This window comes from Homalodisca vitripennis, unplaced genomic scaffold, assembly GCF_021130785.1.
Source record: "Homalodisca vitripennis isolate AUS2020 unplaced genomic scaffold, UT_GWSS_2.1 ScUCBcl_5030;HRSCAF=11543, whole genome shotgun sequence".
Taxonomy (NCBI): Eukaryota; Metazoa; Arthropoda; class Insecta; order Hemiptera; family Cicadellidae; genus Homalodisca; species Homalodisca vitripennis.
In genome coordinates, this window is record NW_025781136.1 from 431 (window position 1) to 15,510 (window position 15,080).

The following is a 15,080-nucleotide window of genomic DNA, read 5'->3' on the forward strand; positions in this document are numbered from 1 at the left end:
ATTCCTTGAGGGTGTAGTAAGGGTGTTCTCGGAGCCAGTGCTATCAGTTGCCGTCCAAACTGCTGTCGTTCTGTCTTCTTCAGTTTCTTCTGGGAAGGCATTCCCAGAGCTTTGCCCCTGCATATGTCGGCTTCTTCTCTGTGGATGTGAGATGATGTACAGGGAGGCAATAATTCAAGGCGTGGCGGGTGTTGTAGTTGTGATAGTCTGCTCCAGTTGCAATAGACTCAGGGAATTTGAGGTGTATTTGCGTGACAGTCTCCAGGATATATAGAGATTAACTATGGTGAGAATCTTCAAGTCCTGGAAAGCCTGCCTGCAGGATTCTCTTGCTTGTAAATTTGCAAGGATGCGGATGACTCTTTTTTGATGGACAAGTTACCCGCTGCATATTGCCCCTTGTGGTGCCTCCCCAGACTACTATTCCATATCGGAGATGAGTCTCATAGAGAGCATAGTAGGCAGTTTTAGCTGTTACGGTGTCACTGATGTGTTTCATCCTGCGTATTACATATAGTCCCGCACTGAGCTTTTTGCAAAGAAAGTCTATGTGTTGGGGTCCATGCCAGTGTGTGTCATCAATTACCACCCCGAGATATTTTGAAGTACTGCTCTCCTCCACTTCAGGCAGTCTTCCAGTTGTGTCTTTATGCCTTCCTAGAACTAGCTGCTTCGTCTTTTTCTCATTCACGACAAGGTCATTACCATGACAGTATTGGTACTTGCCATGTTGACGGCAGTATAAGCAGGTCTTCTTGTTGTTTTTTACTCAGTAGGAGCACAGTGTCATCAGCATACATTACTGTGCTGCTGTAGTTTTCCATGTATCGGGGGAAGTCATTGGTGTGTACAGAATGAAAAGGACTGGCCCGAGCACAGATCCCTGGGGCACTCCTCGGGTGAACGGTTTTGCAGCCCTGATGTTGTTTGGCGTGTTAAACCCCTGGTTGTGTACTTCACCTCAGTCATCTGTCTTCGTCCGGTGAGATAACTTCTGAACCAGTTAAGAGCTTGTCCTTGTATCCCAAGAGTAGTCAATTTTGATAGGAGATGGTCATGGCTAAGGCAGTCCGAAAGCTTTACTATAGTCAAGCAAGATGGCAGTGGATGTGTTTCCGTCTTCCAATTGGTCAGCCAAAAACTCCACTAGACCTATCAGTGCTGTTATTGTTGATTTGGCCTGGCAGGAAACCATGTTGTTCAGGTGTCAGTAGCTGGTTAATTGATAGGTGGTGTATGAGTCTGGACAGCACAAGTTTTTCAATTAATTTTGAGAAGGTGGGTATCAAATGATATCGGGCGGTAGTTGGCTGTTTGAGTAGTGGGTCCCTGCTTGTAATTTTGGATAAACTTTGGCTATTTTTAGTGCAGATGGGAAAATTCCTGAATTGAATGATTTGTTGATAATATCCATTAGGGGATAAATCAGTTCTTCTTTACATGTTTTCAAAAGTTTTGTGGAGATATTGTCGTAGCCAGCGGAGCTTTTTGGCTTTAGAGATTGGATGAGTTTTGCTAGTTCCTGTCTATTGGTGGGATGTAGTATTAGGGTTGGAATGTTCAGGTTTTCAGCTGGCAATATCTTTCGTTCGTCAAGTTGTCCACTCAATTGAAGCGTTTCATTGGCAACATTTGTAAAGAAGGTGTTAAGGTGGTCTGCAATCAGTCTTGGGTTTTTGATTTCTTGTCCATTAATGTCTAGAGAAGAGGGTAGGGTTTTTTTCTTCTTTTGAATTTCTTTTCAGAATTTATAATCTGCCATAGTGCTTTTGATTTGTTATCAGCTTTTGATATTGCATCTATGTGATCTTGCCGCCTTAGTTGTTTCAGCCTCAGATCATACTCTTTTTTGAGCTGTGCTGCAATTCTTTTATAGTTTTCACTTCCCGTAGTATTATATAACTCTTGAGCTTTAAGGAATTCTCTCTTTATTTGCATTGCGGTCTGGTCTGTTAGAATGTGCTTGGGCTTTTTGTTTCTTTGTCGAATTAGCGGACACGTGATATTTATTGCGTGTGACATAGTCCTGTTTAGGTTGTTGTAGGATTCCTCTACATCATTTGTGTTATAGATTATCGCCCAATCTTGCTGGCCAAGGAACCGCTTTAATTCAAGGAGATTTAAGAGGTATTTTTGTATGTGTACCACTTGCAACGTATTAAACAGTTGTGCTGTTAGTATTAATGCACTTGTTTCAACGAGAATTGCATTGAATGCATACATCTAACAATTTCATGATAAATGACTACAAAGTTCAGTTGCTTCACTTAATGTTCAATCTCTTTCTTCATACTCAATGGTATTGAGTATTTAATACATTGGTAAAAGATTTTAAATATCAAAGCGAACTTCAAAACTAATCAGTGTATGAGTTTCGGCCATTCTTTGAATTTTCTGACCCCTTGAAAAACCCCTTAAGCGTTTTTAATGGATGATTTCATCCTTGTACAGTACGGTATATTCCCTGCATTTTGAGTTTCCGTAACTTTTTCTGTATGGATTACTGTGTCTATGTACAAGAGGAACATTTCTTTATTTGATGTTACATTTTGAATGTTATAATTTGATTTTTGAATTCCACTTAACATATTTTATGAAAAATGCAGTCTTTTCATCCAAATTCATATTATTCCTTGGACTGTGCTTGTTTGGACAGATTCCTATTTCTCCACATATCTCTTTATATATTTCTGGAAATTTTCACGTTGATTTTAAACCAGGAAATTTTTTATTTTAAATGTAGATACTTCAAATTTCTGTCTTTGATGAAAAAAAACATTCAAAAACTGTTTTAAACTTAATGGAGATTGGTCAGAATAGAAATGGAATGGTTGGAGGACTTGGATGAGAAATGATATGACACTCTTCTCTTATTTGCTCAGAGGAAGCCATTAGTAATGGAGAAATATCAATGTGTACTTTCTTACTAACTCCTTCAATTGCTCAAAATATGAGACAAAGAATTTAAATTACCAGAATTAACAGAATCAATTTTAATAAAAATTAAGAAATTTACCATAACAACATTATTACAAGCATAATTCATAGTTATGTGAACAAAAAAAAAAACTGAAATTATACATATCAGTTTGTTTTGTTGTCCATTATTTTAATATATAAATAGCATAAATATTTAATGATTCTAATTTCCAATCTAACTGACTGCATAAAATTAACTTAGAGCAAAGAAAAGACCATTCATAAAAGTGTCCGAAAAGATTCATGCCCAAAAACGCACTACTTCCTTACCTGAACGAAACAGTCCATACTTCCATTGTAGATTTTGTCCGTTTGAATGGTTTTCAGCTTTCTCTGGTTCATCAGTCTCGTCTGTAAGGGATAAAAACATGTAATTACATGGTTATTGTGCAATATCTTATTTTAATTTACAGAACTCCATGAATATTTTTTCTAAAAAAAAATCACTCAATAAGATAGTTTTGATACTGTACACAGAGTAAGCTTACTTCCCCAGTTTAACCTGTTGAGGAGTAGCTGAAAGTTGTTCCAAAAGAGTACAGATGGTTATTGCCGTTTGATCCCAAAAGAGTATTGACTGACGGTTATGACCGTCCATGACGGGGTTGCTAAAACAATCAATATTGCAACTGTTTATGCACTCTAGTGGCGTTCTTACATACTATTTCGACTGTGAAATGTTCAAAGTAATTATTGCTGTACGGTGCTGGCTCCTAGTGACGGAATACACAATCACAGATTTGCCGCCAAATGTTCTGTCATTTTCTCGCGCCACGTCCATTTATAGACTATACATGGAATCAAAAAAACCCAAATGCTAAGGTTCACATCATGGACTTCCGAATTAACGTTATCAGACAGATACTGGAAGCACATGTTGCAACAAGAGAAGAGGCTGCAGCTGTGACGCGTCCGTTGGGCGGAGCCCAGCAGCCGCTACGCTTATCAGGTCGCCATTTCCCCTGCCCACTACCAGTAAGGGAAAATGGCCGAAGGAAGCTAAAACGCTGCTTTGTGTGTTCAAATACAACACGGGGTGAGTGTAAAAGGAAAGAAACTGCTTATGAGTGCACAAAATGTGAAGTAGCACTTTGTGTGTACCCGTGTTTTGAACACTATCATACGTTTGTAAAATTCTAAAAAAAAAAAAAACAAAATGTATGAATTTATCAAGTTGTAGATCCAAAAAATGCATTATTATGATATTTTGTAAGGTTTCAATACATTTTGAATGAAAACAACAAAAATTTTTACTTTACTCCCTGGAGTTCATTAAGGATAATTTTTGCTTACTCTAGTGTACACTAGGTAGGATGACGGTTATAGCCGTCAGTACTCCCCAACAGGTTAAAGCATTTTTAAATTGAACCTTAAATTCATATTCCTCACACCAATAATAATTTATTTTGCTTGAATTTCTTTGGATTTTCTAATTTAAAACTAAATATATGTATAAAAATACATAATTGTTATATCAAAATAAAATTGGCCTAGAAACAAATCCAAATTTCAGCTCTTTTTCAATTTTTACAGAAGTTAAGAATTTTTTCCTTTAGTCCAATGAAAAACTGTTTAGGTTGTTATTCTACAATAACATGATATTTGAGTGCTAGTATTCTTCAACTACAAACAAACTGTTTATTTTTCCTTTGATTTCGTAGATAGAAGTAAAAATCACTCTTGGCACTTGAATCAAGAGGTGTTGATATAAATCTATGACACATCCCAACTTCTAATACATTCATGTCAATGAACAGTAATATCAGAGCTTATACCATGTGAAACACTCCACTATGCTATCTAAATCACCTGTTGCAGAAATGCCTGATACTTGAAATTTACTTAACACTGGAGATAGATATTGTTGTTGAAAATCAACAATTGGATCTGTTTGTTCTTGACAAAATTCCCACTTGGTATTAAGGGAGATAAAAAATACAAATTTATCACTTAAATAATTTCCATCTGGAATAGAATTTACCAACAATTGCCAGTAAAATAGAAGTGAATAACATAACATATTATTTCTAGCCAAATTTACCTGACTTTTAAAATTTTACTTAGTAATAAATTACTTTAAGATTTTTTTTTATTTATGAGAGGCATGTTCTTTTAAGTAAGTACTATTTTGAGATATCAAACCATCAAGTAAACCTTTTGTAACAATTTTATTCTGATATGAAAGCACACACTTTTATCTACTTTTCTACATAATGTTTCTACACATGACAGGAGACATTCCTGACATACAGGAAAATACATTTCTCAATAAAATTTCCTTCTTGAAACTTGAAGAAACTCTTCAGATAACAAAAAAATTGTGAAATGTCTGATCATTTCCGCTTTATCATTAACTTTCTGCACCAATTCATACCATTGAGGGTTGATCATTGAGGGTTGTCCATTGCATTTTTCATAATGAACATTTTTTGCCATCTTTTAAAGTTCTTACTCATTTGAATGCCACTGCATCACTCATAATATTTGTCCATACACTTCACAATTCTGTCCGTTAATTTTTAATTGCTTTCACTCCTTCAGCACCTTGGAAGAAAACAAATACCAGCTTCACAGTAAGCTGGATTATTGACCTACCTATAAATACTACATCAATAATTGAAATAATCAATCAATTGTTAATACTATAAACTGAAAAAAACATTTGGTTCTTTGAAGACTCTTGGAGCAATTGGAAAAAAAATGTCCAAACAGTAGTAAATGCTATTAACCTTTTTGATGCCAGGCCGTTTTTTTGCAATATCATCTGTAAAGTGCCAGAGCCATTTCGCTATGTGCTATTCATTAGTGCCAAGCCATAAAACAGCTTTTTGACATACATTAGAGAAAACATGCATAACTCTCTTATGGCACATCATAGACTAACACTTTTTTTTTTGTTTTTAGGTAAAATTATGTGTAATAATATGATATCAAATAATAACACATTTGTTTTACATAAAAATAATTATTTAAATCAATTAAAACACATTTCACATTTTGTTTTTTTTTTGTTAGTTTGAAATTTAAAAACTAAACTTTTATTTCATTTTTTGTCAAGGAAAAATTTTGTTTTGTGTGTAGTAATAAGTTGTTAGTAAGCACACCAAATTTCAACCCAAAATATTCACAGATAATTAAAAAAAATCTTTTGGACTATCAATGTTTTTTTTTGTAAATAGGCCAATGATGTCGGTTTTCCGCTCATTACCTTATTAGTCATGCATTTGACAATATGTTTGATAGCAACACTCTATCTGAAACAGGTTTATATCAAAGCAAATCAAATTAATTTAGTGCCCATTTTATAATTGTTTTTATATACTATAAAAATATTTATATAAGTTAAACTGTTACTTGCTGTTGCCAGGATAAATGAATAAAGTTCAGTGAAATTTCTTCATAACTTTGTAAATAATTTGTCCGTATGTAATTATTTATAATAAAATAATGTCTTGTTAGAAAAAAACAATACAGTTTATATACATATTTACAATGTAATTGGTTTTATTATTTATTTTATTATTGGGTTTATGTAAAACGAATTTAGGGTTGTGATAAAATCTTGTATGTTTTCATTTTTTATTAAACATTGTAAAGACATCATTGACGCATCGTACTCGTTTTCTTGGAAATATGTCATTTTAGATTTGGCTGTAGTTTCACAATGGCTCAATTAATCATTCTCATATTGTAGCCATAAAAACAAAACTTAAATTAATGAACTAAACTTTGAGTATAAGTCAACTTAATTTATAATGTAAAAATTAATCTGAAGATCATTTTGAATTTATGCTCCTGTAGTTTGCAGGAAAGATACATTTCTTAATATTTTACTTTTTATGGTACTGAAATACAAAATCTCACATTACAGTAAGAAATTGGAAAACTAAAACTAAGGTGGCCACTCTCAAAAAACAGTCCCTTGCCTCACAAACAACTTTCTCCACCATCATGAATGGAGAGAAATGGTCAACAATGGAGCCGAAAAGGAGGTAAATTTATTAAATTTTGATTTTCTTTATTTGACCCTTTAAGGCCGTAGGGGCACAAAAAAGTGTATAAATAAATTTAACCTGACCCATGGCTTATGACAACAGAGGTATATAATGAATATATACAACATAATGTGCAAGTTTTCGAAAACAGTTGATGATATTGCAATTGTAGAGACATAGAACACAGTGGTACTTATGTGTAAAATTACATCAAATTATTAATCAAACAACATTAATCAAATTTTCATAATCAGACTTTTTTTTGACCCAAGTACTGATTTAGTGTACTTATAGTATTTTGTGTTTGGTAAATCAAAGTAAAAGACAGTTTTCCTGTATTTAATTCACACCAAACATGCACTGTTAATAACTGATTCTATACTCTAAGGCGATTGCAGCTTTACCCATCATGTCTTTAGAAATTAATTTACAACTAAAATAAAGGACTACTCACTCTAATAACATCGATCGGAGTGGATGCTACGGCACTCCCTAAACTGGCAAGAAAACTCGATCTGAAATAAAACAAAATTTATAATTTGTATATATATATAATTTTAATATTTCTACATTACTCTTATAATTTTAAGAAAATATTGTGCTTTATCATACATACTAATTTTAAAATCAGTTTATATTCTAAAATTCAATTCAATGTATTGTGTTTTTTATGAGGATATGATGTAGTTATGAAAACTGAGGTTAGTAAGCTGAATGAACTATGATTTTACAAGTATTTCTACTTGTAAAATCTATTTGTTTCACTTTTATGATAAAGAATAGTTTATCCACCCGAGTGTTAACATCATAATTTTGTTTAAAACTTAGGCATAAGGATATTTTAAATTTGGATCAAACCACCACTTTGTAGTGGCTTGAGATAGTTAACCACTAAGTTCCACTCTCAATTTTTCTTTCATAAAGACCTTTGAAATGTGTAACTTGACAGGAGTTTGCATTAAAACATTTTAAGTCAGGTCCAAAATTTGGTAGTGCTGCTGGGTATACTGTTATTTCTTTATATTTTATATAATACATATTTTTACAACCCTGATACTTGTTACTGGTTAATATAAGTTACATCCGATGTTCTTGGAAATAAATTCTGGGCGGATTAATATCCTAATTGGCACACGTATTAATTTTTTCTCTCATGAACTTTGTAGCTGCCGTTCCTGATGCCGAGCAACATCTCACGTGCCATGTCCGCGAATTTAACTTCGAGTCTCTGAGTTTGATTTTAACTATGAGTACAACTTCTAGTCTGCTAAACTTCACTTTTTCCGACTACAGCTGCAAAGTCCAAGCCAAGATGCTGACGCCCGCGCTTGTGAGTCGACATCAACGTGAAGGGAAGTCTATTTTTAAGTTTTAATATTAAGTTCATATGAAAAATTCCTAAGAACATTGGAACCATTAGGCCCACCCCCATGATATCATTTAGTACATTATCACTCTATTTGGCAGCAACGTGGCAATACATTATTTTATTTTTAACATCTAAAAGCGGTGCTTTTATGATTATTTGCCACAATTAAACATATAAGTAAACTTTTCAAATCGAGAATTCATTACTATGACCTCAGCAGTATCCAACCCCATGTGTTTCGTCCATTCGGTACAAGAGGTAGAAGAAATCTTGTGATACTAATCGAAAAGTGAAGTTATGTACCCTATAGAGCTATACTGAGTTTGATTTACATATGTGTGGTCGATAAAAAATTATAATTGATCCATACTTTTTATTCGCCCTGTATAATGAGACTATCATACACACCAGCAGCTTCGGTGCTGCCCCGCGCTGATGGCGTTGAAAGAAAAACATCCCTTGAGATGGAGTCTATCACTTTAGAGGATAAAATTATAGATCTTCTGTTCACAAACGCCTGAAAGAGTTAGAATGTAAACAAACCTATAAAAAAGTTTGAGTAGTTTGGTGTGGGCAAACAAAAAAGACCTGGAACATTTTATAAGTTGTGCCAACCTACCACGAACTTAGCAGTAAAATGTAAAGCACTTACAGGAAGTGGTTGGACACACTGTCCCCCAGGTAAGGTATGAAGTAGTGCTTGCTGAAGTCATACACAGGGAGCTCCACGGCGGCAATGACAGCCGCGCGCTGCGCAGTGGGTCCTACGCCCTGTGGACAAACACGGGTTTACCATACTTTCATTTCAAAAGTTTCCAGGAAGTAATTGCAAAGGTAGTAAAATATTAACTATACTTTATACTTCTAACATCTATTGGTAGGGCAAATAAAAATTTTTAGCACATTCAATTCTGACAACATTTTTTCCAACCAAATCAGAAGTTTTTTACAGCTATTATCAAAGGATAAAGTTGGTAGTCAAACTGAGAAGATGCTACCTGTAAAAACTTTATGAATGTAGTAATGAAACAGCTAAAACAAAAAGCCTTTCATAGTGTGGAGAAAATATTACAATGTAGCATAGACATATTTATCCTTTAAATATAATTTAAATTTAGTTCTTTGACTTTCACCTCTCACCATAAGTAACAATTTATTGTTTTATATGGTCATTTTATATTGTATATATGAATAACTTAGCCCTTTTGACCTTGGGACTTAGACATAACAATCGTTATGGGACAACAATAAAGATTCTTAAACCCTTCTACATCATATTTTTGTTTAACCATTACTTCTGTGACTCATTTGTCAGGATGAATACTAAGAGCTATATGTAATAATCTTGTACTACATGATATTACATTAAATAAAATCACATTTTATTTATTGTTCAACAGTATATTAATATCTGTACATCAAATATGCTGCTATATAAAAATATGTATACTAAAAGTACACACTGTTCTCACTTTATAACTGTTGACAACGTATTAAAGTACTATATTAAATATCCATGAAAATTGTTAGTCTGCTGAAGGGAGTGGAGGGAGGGACTTCTCTCAGGTTTAGGTTTGGAGGATTTCTTGATTTTGTTACCCATTGGTATGCCAGCTCCCATTTTCTTAACTGTGAGAAATTGCAGTCTTTTGATAATGATTTCACTATTGTGTATTTAAAACGGTTATTGAAGTTGGTGATGGTGTGGCTTGCAGCATGTTGGGGGACTGTTTTGTCTTTAAAGTCTACTTTGACATCTTGTACATTTGACACTAGATTTTGTTGTACGAAATGTTTTTAATGTGATTTTTGTTATTACTAAAACTAAGAAGATAGAGTTGACAACATTTAACAAGATTAAATAAATTTAAGTTACTTTTATTTCATTTCGGACAGAACCATCACATGACTAAGAAACTCTATAAAATCTGGCTTTGTTAACCACTATGTATGATATATAGTATAAAACCTACCCTCCATAGTCCACTGACGCCTTCGTGCCTGTACAAGTCTTGCGCTGCGCACACCAGACTCTGTGCCTGCATGCCCAACACCTGCATGCGCACCTTCAGTACATCTGTCGGGTTGGCAATGGCGCTGGACACAATGCCCGCCACAACCGCGCAACTCACGTTCACAACCACGTCATCTTCTGTGCGATCTCCTGTGAGCCAGGCTTTCAACGAGTAGTACGTGCCAAACTTGATTGTGCCATACGTCGCCTGCCGTATCACTGCCGGATAAATCCTACCAACAATCCATTTATATTTATACCATTTGTTACTTTACAGTACAAATTTAAATTTCAATATGTAAAAAGCATACAAATTTCAAACATGTTTATTTTTTGTTTAACAAGGTATCATTTCCTTTTAGTGGTAGAGAGGACTTTATAGTCCTAACTTTGCCTCTAATAAAGACATTTTTCATTTCATTTCAAAAATATATGTTTGAAAGCATGGATCCTAAAAATAGCAAACTCTAGAAAAGTACTATACTATGTTTAGGAAGATTCAACCATAACGTCATAATTGTTTATTTTACAATAAATTTATTTAATTAAATCAAATTGTAAATAAAGTACTATATTTTACTGGATTTGTGTTTAGGTCCTTATTCCCCAACATGCTAAATACTTAACTACCAATTAATACTTTCCCCATAAAAAATAATTAATATAAAAGAGAAAAAAACTGATTGGACCTGTCAAACCATTTGTACAGCATTAATCACACAGATGTTCTGGAAATAACTGGTTCAAACCAGATCAGAACTTGACCTGACCCATCAGATCGGCAAAACCTCGCACACTTATCTAGTGGACCAGTGGGCTGCTATTTTTTCACACATCAATCTTGCGAGGAATTTAACTGATATAACTTTATTTTAGTAGCTCATTAATGACGATGATTGGAGCAAAAAATAACTTGTACAGACAAAGCAGAACGTGGCCTGATACGGCTATCACTAATTCAGTGTGTGAGTAATTAGAGATAAGAATCTGACCCCTCAGACCACAGCCATACAAGTCTACTATGACCACGTGCTGGCCATGCACTCCCATTCTCTTTTACGCTCACCACAAATGACCTGTTTTGATGAACTCAACAAAAACTTTACTCGGAAATCTAGGCTTTGCATTTAAAATGTTACGTCCTAATCTATGGGAATCACATAGACTCCGATGATTTACAACGAAAGAGAGTTACCCAGAGTAGAGCGCTCTGAAGCCTTCCTGACGTGCGATCTGCAGGAAAGCGTCGGTCATACCACGATACTTTCAGACGCACGTGCTGTCCGTCTATCTTCTGGCCCTGGATTTGAAGACGTGTTTTTGGTCGTGTCAATAGGAAACGTTCCTGTACGAAAAAGTAGTTATGAACTAGTTTGTACTATTCTTCAATGGAGAAAATATGTGATAATAATTAAGCATTTATTTTAATTACGCTAATGTTACGAAATTGGTTAATCAGTAAAATTAATGATATTTCTTCTACCCTATGCATCTAATCAGCAGTCTTAAAATGAAATTCATTAACGAGAAACTAGATAATTGACTTGATTCCTTCACAAAAATAATTACAAAAATCTTATTACTAATGTTAAATTATGAGAAAATAAATAATCATCTGATACTTTTAACATGATGATACACTACCATTTTAATTTCCACAAAAAGTAGCAGAGCTGATGATCCATTTCTTTCTAAGAAAAATTTCTCTTATCGAAAAAAAAGACCAGGTTGTGTGCTTAAACAATAGAAATTAGCTCTCTGCTTATTAAGGCAATGTTATCAGTGTTCCAAGATCACTGACAATCATTAGGTATAATCTTTCAAGCATATTTCTAAGATTATTTTATTTTAATCTTCCTAAACAATAATAATTTAACTAAACATTAATAGTTACCCTTCATCAGCATTGCTGTTTCAGAATAAATATAAAAACATTTTTGTCCGTTTACGGTTATTTTAACGATTTATTCTTAGAATTTTTTTTAGAAAAATAAAGATTTTTATGTAACTATAAATTTTATGTTTTGATAGGTTTAATCCATTATTAATTAGAAACTGAGTAGCCTAAATTAAGAAAAACAATTACTTTATACAAACAAATGCTAATTTTTAATATTTTGTTCATTCATATCCTTTAACAAGCTCCAAAATGACATGCTGATAGAACATTCTTTCAAATTATTATAACACATTTTGATTTTATTTATAGCTTAAAAGAAGATATATCTGTCACAATGTAATAGTTGACATGAACAAGACACGTGATTCTAGTGCTGTTAAAGTTATGAGACTGGTGTTTCTTGTTAATAGTCTCTGCCCAAGACAGAAGTGGACTCATTTACTTAGTCTATTTATGAAATGCCACTACGACGGAAGATTGTCATAACATTGACAAACTTTAAATATTTAATACGCAAGTGTTTTATTTCCCAACTGCTTAATGTCTGTATATATATTTTCCAAAGAGTCAAAATTCTTTAAAAATAAATTTGTTGCAAGATAGGTATTCTTGTAAAATCAAACTGCTGATTCTAATTACAAAAATGAATTCACATGCCTGGCATCATTTAAGCTTTCACTTTCAAAAATAAAGTTAGATCCTACAGTCAAATTTGTAGAGGAAAAATGAAATTTCCTTATCTCAAACCAATCATAGAATTTTTTTTTTCTTGGAATAAGTGGATCGTTTAAATCCTAATTATTTTTTACAAAATATGTAGTATAGAAGTTATGGGCAATTTTTATTAAAAAATTTGTCATTTTACATTTTACTTTTTAATGGGCAATATCATAAAACTTTTTCCTCATATTACTTTTTAATTCTATTACACTTAAAATGATAGATCAATAAATAAACCTGAATGGTTAACTATCTTTATTTAGAACTAACTCATATATTTATTTTCATACTTGAATTGGGAATGCAACATTACACTGAAAATTTCAGCAAAGAGTATTATGCAATTTAATCTATTACACATAGTAACACATTTAACAAAAAGCCACGGTTTAACATATGAAATTAATTTCTTAATTTTCTTAATTTTAATGCAAAAGAAGAGATTAAAAAGATATAAATTATAAAAATTCACAGTAAAACTCAGTAAAATTCACAAGTACAAGCTCATTTTAAATAATATTACAACGATGGATGTACAAATCTTATTAGGGTAATACGAATTAAATTGCAACTAAACCAATCACACACGTACTCATATCAGTGTATCTTTTTAATGTTCGAAAAAAAAGCATCCATCAAGAAAAATATCTAAAGTAGAGTATCAATGTTATTAATTAAAATGTAATGTATTAATGTTTGTGACTAATTATAATTTTACGTTGCACTCTCTAAAATATTAACACCTGTATTTTACCACCGACATCTTGAACAACTTCAGGTTCATAAACAACGACATTATATAGGGTGTCCCGTAACTCTCTGGACAAAGGTATACTATGTTATTGGCCAGATCAAGACAAACATTTCATCATATGAACATGGGTCTCTGATGCTTAGTTTCCCATCTGTCTGTATGTATGTTTTTTATAAAAAAATTAATATCTTAAAAACTAATAAATTCAATTATACCAAATTTGGTTCAAATGTAACAAGGCCAACTATAAAAAATATTGTCATGAAATTATCTTTAGTATTTTCAAAATGGCAGCCATTAAAACTTTTAATCTTTGAATATCTTACAAAACCAGCTGTTTTTCTCAAGAATTATATAAATAACAGTTTTTAGAGGATATTATCACAAATCTAATGACACCAACATTATTTAAATCGAATAATAAATAACTGATTTAGAGCAAATTTACTGTGACATGGCCCCCTTTGAGGTTCTCAGTGAATAGCCAATAATACAAAAAACTTAATAAGCAGCAACTCTCAATATGGGCCATAACTTTCTACAGTAAATCTGCTCTAAATCAATTATTTATTATTCAATTTAAATCATTTTTGTGTCATTATATTTGCAATAACATCCTCTAAAAACTGTTATTCTTGAGAAAAACTCCTGGTTTTAAAGATATTCAAATTTTAAAACGATTTATGGCTGCCAATTTGAAAATACAAAAGATAATTTAATGATATTTTTTCAGTAACTGGCATTATTTTCATAATTTGAGCCAAATCTGGTATAATTTAGTTTATTGGTTTACGAGATATTATTTTTTTAAATAAAAAACACATAACCTATGTTCATATGGTGAAATATGTTTGTCCTGACCTCAGCAATAACATGGTATAACCTTTGTCCAGAGAGTTACGAGACACCTTGTATAATCTCAAACTAAATTGTTATAGATGTGCTCTTCAAAAGTACATTTAAAACTTTTCCGTGATGAATACGTTTTTCGTGTACTCACCGCACTCAGCTGTACATGACGCAAGTCCTCCATAGATGAAAGGCCTCCAATCCCTGTCTCCCATTACCCGATACCACGGCTTCGATGAGTCTGGAACAACAGAGCTCTCTGTCATACTGAATATGTACACTACGGTCTAGATTGTAAGTATGTACACTACGGTCTAGATTGTAAGAATGTACACTACGTTCTAGATTGTAAGTATGTACACTATGGTCTAGATTGTAAGTATGTACACTACGTTCTAGATTGTAAGTATGTACACTACGTTCTAGATTGTAAGAATGTACACTACGTTCTAGATTGTAGGTATGTACACTATAGTCTAGATTGTAAGTATGTACACTAC

General features: G+C 32.9%; 1 pseudogene; it reads right to left on the reverse strand.

The window, feature by feature from the left end:
* Window positions 1-277: 277 nt before the first annotated feature.
* Window positions 278-14,834, reverse strand: LOC124373189 (annotated as a pseudogene).
* Window positions 14,835-15,080: the final 246 nt, after the last annotated feature.